General features: G+C 60.2%; 1 pseudogene; it reads right to left on the bottom strand.

The window, feature by feature from the left end:
* Positions 1-3,080: 3,080 nt before the first annotated feature.
* On the bottom strand, positions 3,081-3,623 carry LOC133776663 (biogenesis of lysosome-related organelles complex 1 subunit 3-like; annotated as a pseudogene).
* Positions 3,624-10,681: the final 7,058 nt, after the last annotated feature.

Raw genomic sequence — 10,681 nt, 5'->3', positions numbered from 1 at the left:
CCAAAGTAATACCAACCGGAAAGGAGAAAGTCCAATTATCCCTGTTTGCAAATGACATAATCCTATATATAATGAAATCAAGAGTCCCACCAAGAGACTACTAGAACTCATAAGAGAGTCTGATACAGTCGCAAAATATAAAATCAACACATAAAATCCAATAGCCTTTGTATATACAGTGCATGTCTGAAAAAGAACTTGTAAGAACAGTACCTTTCACAATAGTTACAGAAAATACTTTGAAATAAATTTAACCAAGATGTGAAAGATTTGTACAATGAAAATTATAAAACATTTAAGAGAGAAACAGAAGAAGACACAAAAAATGGAAGACTCTTGCATGTTCATGGATTGAAAGAATTAATATCATCAAAATGTCAATTCTACCCAAAGCAATTTACAGATTCACTGCAATCCCAATCAAAATGCCAGATCTAGAAAAATCAGTGCTAAAATGCTGTGGAAACAAAAGAGTCCCTGAATAGCTAAAGTAATCTTGAACAACTCAAACAAAACTATAGGCATCACAATATCATATTTCAAGACTTAGTACACTAGGCCACTGTAATCAAAACAGCCTGGTACCGGCACTAAAATAGACATATAGACCAATGGAACAGAATAGAAACCCCAGAAACTAACTCACATCTATCATAAATTAATATTTTACAAATGAGCTAAAATCAATCCTTGGAGAAAGGACAAATGATGCTTTAACAAATGTTGTTGGGAAAATTAGTTTTACACGTACAGAAGTATGAAATAATACAGGTACCTTACACCTTATACAAAAATCAAAACAAAATGGATCAAAGATCTAAATCTATGACCAAATGCCATCAAATGACTAAAGGAAAACATCAGAGAAACTCTGCAAGTAATCGGCATAGCCAAAGACTTCTTGGAAAAAAACCAGGAAGCAAAGCAATAAAAGGAAAAAAAATTAGGCAAATGCAATTACACTAAGCTAAGATGCTTCTGTACTACAAAGGACCCTTAACAAAGTGAAGAAGCAGCCAATAAAATGAGAAAAAGTATCTGTAAATTATGCAATAAAGGATTAATATCCATAATTTATTAAGAGCCCAAGAAACTCAACAACAACAAAACAAAAAAATCCAATTAAGAAAGGGCAAAGGGCATGAGTAGACATTTTTCATAAGATGAAATTCTAAATGAAAAATAAAAATTCAGAATGAAAAAATGCTCAGGGCCACTAGACATCAGGGAAATGCAAATATAAACTACACTGAGAGGCCTGTGCTGTGGGCGGTATGTGAAGCCACCACCTGCACCATCAGCATCCCTCTGGGTGCCAATTTGAGTCTTGGCTGCTCCAATTATGATCCAGTTTCCTGCTAATGCACCCAGGAAAGCAGTGTAAGGTAGCTCATGGTCATGGACCATGTGGGAGGCAGATGAAGCTCCTGACTCTGCCTTCAGTCTGACCCAGTCCTGACCATTATAGCTCTTTGGGGAGTAAACCAGTAGAAGGAAGATTTTCTTTTCTGTAAACAATCTTTAAAAAAATAAACCCCAATAAGATTCACTTCATCTCAGTCAAAATAGCTATCATCTGAAAGTCAAAAACCAATAAGGTGGATCTGGGAGAAAAGGTACCCAAATACACTGCCAATATACACTGGGGTTTCTATTCTGTTCCATTGGTCTACATGTCTATTAATGTAAACTAATACAACCATTACTGGAGACAGTATGGGGATTCCTCAAAACTCTGACAATATAGCTACCATATGACCCCGACATTTGATTCCTAGGAATTTACTCAAACCAAATACAACCAGCACAGGAAACTGTTTTCAATATCCCCATGTTTACTGAAGCTCCATTCACAAGAGCTAAGATATGCTATCAACCCAGGTGTCAGTCAATTGATGACTGGATAAACAAAATGTGGCATATATACACTATGGCATACTATTCAGCCTTCAAAAAAGATAAAAATCCTGTCTTTTGTAATAAAATGGATGGGACTGCAAACCATTATGTTTAGTGAAATAAGCCAGTCCTCAAAGGACAAACACCATATATTTTTCCTGATTTATGTTAACTAATATATAGATTATAAAAAAAGAGAGAGATGCATATGAGTGACTGTGACATTTTGAGATTTGAACAAAGCTTACAGCGTTGTCTGTACTCAAGGAACAGTGATTTTTTTTTCAGGCACTAGCAACATTCAGGTTTATTCACGCCCGCCCCCTGCTGGGCAGTGAAGGCCAGCAGGACCCCCCCCCTCCCATTTAGCTCCCATCTCCAAAGGCATGTGAATGAATGGAAAACAACCCGTGCAAAACAGCAAAGCCCTGCCCACCCAGCTGCAGCTCCACTGCTGAGAAGGCAGGCCCAGGGGTCTTGGGACGCCCGCATCACCAGCCCAGGGCCCCCCAGCTCCTCCCCGCTTCTCCCTAGGGGCTCAGATCTCAGGCTCCAGGGCCCAGGGGAGGGAGCGGGTGAGAAGCAGCAGCAGAGCCCCTGGTGGAATCAGAAACCCAGCACCTCTGAGCATCCAGGAACCAATGCAGTGAGCACCAGGCCCCCAGTTATCTCCAAAGCGGTGCCACCTCCCACCCAGAGCACCGGGCTGGACCGGCCCAAGCACTAGGTCTGGAGTGGGGAGGCGTCACTGGGGGCCTGAGGAGGGAAGCTGTGGGGAGGGGGTGCCCGGGGGAAGGATGTCGGTAGGATGGGAAACCCCAGAGGAAGCAAAACCCACCCTCAGGTCCAGTGTCAGGCTGAGGGGGTGGGGCTAAGCCCAAGGGGGAGGAGCCATGAGGTGGCCAAGCAAGACCTGCGCTTGGAGATAGAAGCCCTGCCAAGCCTGGGGGGTGATATTCAGGAGGTGGGGCTGGCCCCCAGGCGCAGGGGGGTCACCCCGGCCAGGCCCCTGGCCCCCGGCTGGAAGGACATAAGCCCGGCCAGAACCCAACACACCGCTCTTACCCAGAGGGCGGGTTAGCCACGAGGGTAACAGGAAGGCGGGGGTGGAGGCGACAGGGGACACGCGGGGGAAAGCCCACCCCCAAGTGGCAGAGTCCGGCGGGGGAGAAGGGCCGTGGCTAGGCCCGCGGTCCCGGAATTTGCTCAGGCTCGGCCCCCGGGAGGCCGCGGATGTCAGGCAGCAGGAAGCAGCAGCTGGCCAGGATGTTCAGGTGCTCGGCCAGCGCGCACAGGTCCCCTCGCGCCAGGCGCACGCTGTGGGCGGCCGCCAGCCTGCTGGCCAGCGCGGCCACATCGCGGCCCGCGCGGCGGTCCACGCCGCTCACGGAGGCCGCCACGTCGTGGTCCAGCCGGGCCTGGCTCTCCGCCAGCCGGAGCTGCAGCAGCGAGCGCCTCCTCCGCGCCCCACGCCTCGCCCGCCGCTTGGCGCTGCACCATGAGCGGAGGCAGGTCCCGGGGCGCGGCCGTAGGCTTCGGCTCCGAGTCGGTCTCCGCGGCCTCCCCCGCCACCCGCAGCCCCGTGGGGCGGCCGCGCGTCAGGCCCGCGGGTCCCCGGTACAGCTCCTCCTCCTCAGACGAGGACGCCGAGAGCTCCGAGTCCGTCTCGGCCGCCTCCCCCGCACCACGGTCTGCGGCCTCCGCCGACGACCCTAGGACGCCATGCCGCGGCGCTGGGGGAGAGGAGCAACCGAGGGGCGGTGTGAGGCGCTGGTCCGGGCCCCCGCCCCGCGCCCACTCCACCCCCTGGGTGCTGGCGCGGCCCCCGGCCCTCAGCGTGCAGCTGGGGGAACCGACACCCGGCCCCAGGGAGCCATTTGCGCCCGAGCGGAGGCCACACCCTCCGCGCCGTCCTCCAGACCCGGAAGCTTAGGGCTCAGCCCGGTGGGAACCTAGGGAGGCTGCGTTCGCGGTGGCCAGGGGCAGCGCGTCGCCAAAGGACCTACCAGACCCCCGGAGCTCAGAGGCCGCAGAATCCGCTTCCTGGACGAAGCGCGGCGGCCCCGCCCCGGGAGGGAAAGGGCTGCGGGCTCAGCCAATAGGACGCGGGTTGGGCGGGCCTTGGCGGCCAAGTCACGTGGTGTTGCCCGGCTACAAACCAGGAAGCAAGTTGTCAGCAACGAGATTTGAAGGCTGGCGTGCAGGAGAGTCACGTGGTCGGAGGTTCGACCAATAGGTAAGCGTCTGCGCTGGCGCTTCCGGGTTATGCTGCAAGCAGGCTGTAGCGGGCAAATAGGAGTTTAAAAAAAAAGCGTGTCACGTGTAAATACTGATTCTGCCAATGGCAATGCTCGAGGACCCGGAAGTGGGGAACAAACTGAGGTAAGGGCGGAAGACGTTGTCGCGTGTGGCCAGTGAACGGAGTCGGCCCTCCCCGCTGTCGCCCAGGCTCATGCTGTGTGCTCGGGAGCCTGGGGCGGGAAGGCGGGCTAGTCCAAAAGGCCAATGGAAGCGGAGGTAGGCAGGGTCGCGCCGAGGCGGGAGGCAGGGCTTGCCCAGCCTGGCCAATGGGAGTAGGAAGCGCTGGGCGGTCGTTTGGCACTTGTCGGATTCCGTGCTGTTAGAGTTTCTGCACAGGGAGATGGTGGCGGGCTGTGGGATCACGATCCCGACTCCGACCCCACCCCGGGGGTGAGCGCCGGGACCTGGGGGGAGGGGGCGCGTCGCCGCCAGGGTCTGAGCTCCCGCCCTGCTCTGGCTTCCGGGTGTGCGAGGCCGGGCTCGGCGGCTGGAGTGGAGGGCGTGGAGGCGGTGGGCAGTGACAACCACCGCTTGTGCTGGGCGTGCGACCGTGACGTAACCCCTCTGCCTCGGTCTCCCTCTGTCTCACGGACCTCACAGCCATAGCTGGGACTCGCACTGAGCGCCTGCTGGACGCAGGTTCTGAGCTCAGACAAGCATCCCGTCCTGTGTACAGTACACACTCGCGGGGTCGGGGAGGGGAATGGGAGAAAGCCTTTGCCAAGGGGAAAAGGGTCCCATGGATTGGGGGAGAGAACCTTCTAGAAGGGAGGCAAATGGGCTCAGCGCGCGAAGGTGGTCCTTGGGAGGAATAAACGAGTCAAAAGTGGGCATCGCTGCAGCACCCAGTCCACAGCCCTCAGACTCGGGAGCCCTGTCCCCCCGGGGTCCTCACTGGGAGCAAGACAGACCTGCAGGGTGCCAGACCCCGGGGAGCCCGCGGTGACCCACTCGGAACTCCAGTCCCTCCCCCACCCCTCCCCGTGGGCTCAGGGAGTGTGCATGGCCCGGGCTTGGGGAGGGCGATGTGCCTCAGCTCCCTGTCCTTGATGGCTTCCAAACACCTGCCTCCCCCTCACCTCCCGTTCGCCCCCGGCCTCAGCTCATTCCTTTCTTCTCAGCTCCAAGTCCCTTCCCCCCCGCGGAGTCTGGGTCCCCTCTCCCAGTCCACCATCACAGCTCAGTACTGATCTGAACTGCGCCCCTGTGCGGCCCTTTGATGGACGCCTGTCTCCCCGGCCCGACTGTGCCCCGCGGGGGCCGGCACCAGGCCTGGCACACAGTGCGGCCTCCCTAGGGACTTGCTGAATCCGTGCAGGTGATGGGGCAGAGAGTGGGAGGTTGGTTTCCATGGTCACCACCAGCAGCTCCTCCCACCTGCCACAGTTTCCCTGCCCCCCCTGAGCTGCACACTGCTGATTCCACAGCTAGCTGGGTGTGAGGGTTCCCGCCTAGCAGATCAAGGGGCCAGGGCTTTGATGGGCAGGGTAGCAGGGTCAGGGAGGGGCCAGCCTCATGAACTGTGGCCGCATTTCCCGGCTGGGCCCCCACGCTGTCTGGAAGGGTTTGATGGCTTCCTGTGATCCAGCCTGTGGGTTACTCAGCCTGGCTCACTGCAGGGCTGCGGGAGGCCATGCCCTGGGATTCTGATGCTGGCCCCATACCTGGCCTGATGGACGTGGCCTTGGTGGCAGCGAGACCCAAGGCCATTCTTGGCACTCTCCCACTCTCAGGCTGGGGAGGCTGCTCTGTGCTTTGTCTCTCCAGTTCTGGCCCCGCTTCCTCTCTCCACCCCTTCTCCTTGGACCAGCGTGTGCTCTTCTGAGCCAAGTGCAGGCCTGGCTTGTGGATACGGCACTGGTTTGGGTTGTTTAAAAGCAGACTGGCTCACTTCCCAGATGCCTGCAAGGGCTGGATCAGAGCCAGGAGCCAGGGACTCGGGGCAGGTCTCCCATCGGTGAAGGAACCCACTTACGGGGGCCATCATGGCTGCCCTCTGGTGAGGCAGGCTGGGAACACAGTTGGCCAGGGTTAGCGAATCCAGCACTGTCCCCTAACCAGACACAGGCCATTCCTGTCAATCAAGCCTCTGGACCCCAGCCCACTCCTGACACTGACAGATCAGCAAAACCGGCTTGCACCGGCTCCAGTGGCCACAGCCAGTGACCAGCCCTGGGAGGAGACTGGAGAGGCTAATGACACAGCAGGTGTACTGGAGTTGTTATCTCCCTGCACCCGCCCTTGACAGAGGCCCACCCTGACCCCACCCTCTCAGCAAAAGCCCAGACACCAGAATCTCCCTCAGGCCCTGACACTGCAGCAGCCTTCCCGTGGTGTCCTGCCCCCCCCATCTCTCACACCACCATCCCGCAGGCTGCCCGGCGACAGGTGCAGCGCGCGCCAGGCCCAGAGCAGGAGCGGCCCTGCCTTGCCCCTCTGTTTGAAGCCCAGTCCCCAGAGCTCTGCAGGGCCGGGGCAGGGCCCGCTCCCCACTTCCCTTCCCTCCCTCCCACCCCCAGTCTTTGTAGCCCAGGTGCCGAGCTCGGCCAGTGCCAGGCACACCACTGCAGTGAGCAGGGACAGTGAGGAAGCTGGGGCACAGGCTGCAAACTGCCCCAGGGCGCACACCCGGGAAGCAGTGCAGCCAGGACTGAAACCCGGCCCCGTCACATTCCCAGAGGAAAAGCTTGAATCAGGCCAGCCCTCCCGGCCTCCGGTCAGGCCCTGCTCAGCCCCTGTCCTGGCCGCCACCTGGGCCTGGAGGGGCTGCCCAGCCTGCACCTCTGGTTCTCATGTGCTCCCCATGAGCAAGCCACCTGGCAGGAGCACCGCGTGACCAGCACCCAGCACATGTGGCAATGGCCCAAGGATTGGCTGCCCCTGGTGACCCCTGAGTCAGGCCTAAGCTGTGTCGAAGGAGGCCCCTGCCTTCGCCACACCCTTGGCCGGGAATCCCCTCCCTGCCCTGCCCTGTGGACCTCGAGCTCCCAGCCCTGCCAGGCTGTGGGTGGGCACCATCTGGGCGTGGTAGTCAAGCTCCAGGGGCACCTGGGAAATGGCTGTGGGCCGAACGAGGGCGTGCTCGGGAGTGGACAGATGGGCTGGGTCAGTGTACAATGGCGCCACCTCTGGGTGCTGCGGGGGCAATCCTGGAGGCCGCTTGGGAGTCGTGGCTGCTGTGGGGCACATGGCAGAGCCCTTCCATTGTGGGCCTCCTCCCCCGTGAGCCAGGGGCCAGGAAGGACCAGGGCGGGGTGAGCTCCAAGCCCACCTGGCACTTGGCTTAATTCACCAAACCCTCCGCTCCTCATCAGGACCCCAGGAGAGAAACTGAGGCACAGCAGCCACTGCTCCAGGTCCCCACGGGGGCTCTGGCACTGTGTGCGGCTGTGAGGGGGATGCCTGTTGCAGGGACCTCCCTGCATGTCATTTGTCACCAGCCTTCCCTGAGCCCTGCGGTGTGGAGGCAGCCAGAGAGCAGTGAAGTCCCACAGGAGGCTGTGGCCCCCCCAAGTCCCGCACCAAGCTCTGACAGCCGTGGCTGTGGCCACATGTGGCTCCCGGACAGCCCCAGGACTGTGGGGGCCTCTGGCAGGTTCTCTTGGCCCCCCTGAGCCCACCAATGGGGTTGCCCAGCTCAAACAAGAGGGTCCGTGGTGCACCTGGCGCCTGTTCCAGAAGCATCTCCTGTGGGCCAGGCCCGGGGCCCCAGCCTCACAGAGCCGGGTCCGAGTGGGCAGAGTTGGGCTCCATGACCCACGTCCCAGAGTGGGACGGGGCTGAGTGCAAAGCGGGAAGCCTGGGCTGCTGAGCCCCCACAGGAGGAGACCAGGACATCCTGCCTGGGATAGGATCTCCACAGAGCCCTCCCACCACTGCTGGGATAGCAGCTGCTGGAGCAGCCAGGGCCTGGGGGCAGGGCCAAGGGCAGGGCCCAGCAGGAGGCCAGAGCTTCCTCCTCCAGGGCTCTGTGCCTTCTCCATTGTTCCCCACCCCTTTCACCTTGGGTTCCACTGAAAACGTGGCTCCCATGCCCCTGGCTGCCCTGTGCCCCTCCTGCATCCAGGTCACCCAGCTAGAGAGACCCTGCGCAGCCTGCAGGGGTGGGTAGGGGAGTGGCGCTGACTCAGGCCCTGTCTGTGGCCCCCTCCCCTGGATGGCACCCCGGGGGCCCTGAGCCTCTCTCCCCTGCCCCTCTAGGGACAGAAGCAGAGCCTGTCCATGCTGGAGGGCATGGGCTTCCGCATGGGCCAGGCCCTGAGCAAGAGGTGAGAGCTGGCCCCCTGCAGGGGTGGGCAGGGCCCACCAGGAGGACTCAGGCTGGGCCTGCCGGGCTGGGGAAGGTTGTGCCCCACCCACCCTGAGCCCCTGCCCAACCCAGGCTGCCCCAGGATGCAATGCATTCAGGGAGGAGCTGGATGTGCTCAAGTTCCTGTGCAAAGACCTGTGGGTAGACATGGTGCGGGGCCTCCAGGGGGCTCCCGGGGCAACTGGGCCCAGGAAACACTGGCTGCCTGTGGGGTGCTAGGTGCAGGCCTCCTCCCCACTGCACCTGCCCTTCCCTCTTCCAGTTCCACTGGCCACTCCCGGGGGCCCCTGGGGCCAGGAGGGCAGGTTCTGAGCGCCACATGCCAGGGAAGGCTGGTGGCCTGGGCCCCTCCCCGTGGCCTACATGCTTGGACTCCATCCCTCTCATCACCCACACAGCCAGCCCTGGGGTGCAGGCCAGCCGGAGGGAGCGTCACCCCCTCTGCCCCACTGATCAAACCGGGTCCGGGCCCAGGCCACCCAGACTGTGGTCCAGGGCAGAGATGAGCATCTCCGGGCTGCTTGGGTGCCCACTGCCTCCCCCCATGCCCCAGTCTTGCACTAAAGCTAGTCCTTCTCTTCTTCCAGGTAAGTTCCAGGTGGTGATCCAGAAACCCTGAGGGACCCGGCCCAGGGACTGCGGGTCCAGTGCTGTCATGCTGATGCAGGGGTCCCGGGTGCTCAGGAGTGGGCATCGGAGGGAGGTGGGGGGGTCCGGGAGGCAGGGTGGTCGCAGCCACGGTCAGTCATGCGGGGGGCAGGGCTGGTGGCCAGGTTGGGCATCTCCCTCTGTGCCAGACTCAATAAAGGTTCTATGTGTGGCATCCAGCTTGCAGTGGGAGTGGGGGCAAGCGGGGAACAACGCAGGCCCAAGTGGTGTCCGGGCCCCCCCCTCAGCCCTTGGCCTCGGTTCCCCCCCACTCCGTGCGCCTGGCACAGAAGGGGGCCCTGACTGTCTCTCTGGCAACACTGCCATGCCAGCAAGTCTGGGGCTGCCCTGGGCTTAGTGAGGGACAGGGTGGGGGGAGCAGGGCCCAGGGCCCTCCAGCAGCAGGCTGTGGGCAGGCCTGGAGCTGGTTGGGACCCGAGGATGGACAGTAGAGGGGTGCAGCCAGATGCCCCAAACCCAACCCACCCCCAACACGCTGTTGTACTTCTTGAGCCTGGCATCCCTGAGTCTCACCCAGGACAAGAGCCCAGCTGTCTGTCCCCAGGCAGCTCCGGCCTCTGCCTTCCCTGCTCTGTCTCAATGCCCGATGCAGGTAAGAGCCCCAGCCTTAGAGCCGTAACCCGAGGCTGGGGCAGAGACCCCCGCTCGAACACTGCTAGCGGGCAGGGTCCCCACTAGACCCCATCCCGTTCCTGTCTGGCCCCCCTCAGCTGAGTGCACATGCCTACCCCTGCCCAGCCCACTCCCCAAACTCCGGCTCCTCATTAGTACCTGGCAGCCTCTGCCGACCCACACCCTCCTCCGGATGTGGGTAGGGTGGGTGGGAGTGCCCCCTGGACCCCAGATGTCTCCCAGGGAATGGAGTGTGCCAAGCTGGGGGCAGGGGACCCACAGACACACCCCATGCCCTGCACTGGACATGTGCCACAGCCAGGGTGGTGGGAGTGGGGGGAGGGCAGAGCCTTCCCCAAAGGACTGTACAGGACTGTCTGGTTGGGAGGCAGGGGGCAGTGCTGGGTGGGGTCCTTCCGGTCCTGTGACCCTGGCCCCCAGTGTGGCTCCCCTCTGGGCCCATCAGACCACCCCACCCCTCAGCACGCAGGCAGATGGGCCCCCGGAAAGCAGAGGGGCTTCTACGGTATCGTAAGGTCCCTCTTGTCCAGCCCTGCCCTGGCCTTCACCTGTCCAAAGATGTCCCCAAGGAGACACCCACAGGGCACTGGCCCAGGAGGCAGAGCCTGTGGAGCACAAGCTACCGCCTGCGAGTCAGGGCCGGGCTTCCCGCCAGCCTGCCTGGGAGCCCCTCCGCCCCATGCTGTGGCTGCCATCCCCCCGGGATTTGGAGCAGTGCCCGTAATTGGGTCAGTCCGTGCCCAGCATGTGTCAGCCGCGGCCCGCTGAGGGCCAGGCCCTGAGCCAGGGGGATGCCCACCTGATTCGCCCTGCCAGCAGAGGCTGCCTGGCCCAGGCCCACTCAGCAATGAGGAAGCCCAGGCCAGAGGG

This window comes from Lepus europaeus, chromosome 18 (genome assembly GCF_033115175.1).
Source record: "Lepus europaeus isolate LE1 chromosome 18, mLepTim1.pri, whole genome shotgun sequence".
Classification (NCBI taxonomy): Eukaryota; Metazoa; Chordata; class Mammalia; order Lagomorpha; family Leporidae; genus Lepus; species Lepus europaeus.
Note: the sequence above shows the minus strand (reverse complement) of the source record. Positions and strands in the feature narration are given on the sequence as shown.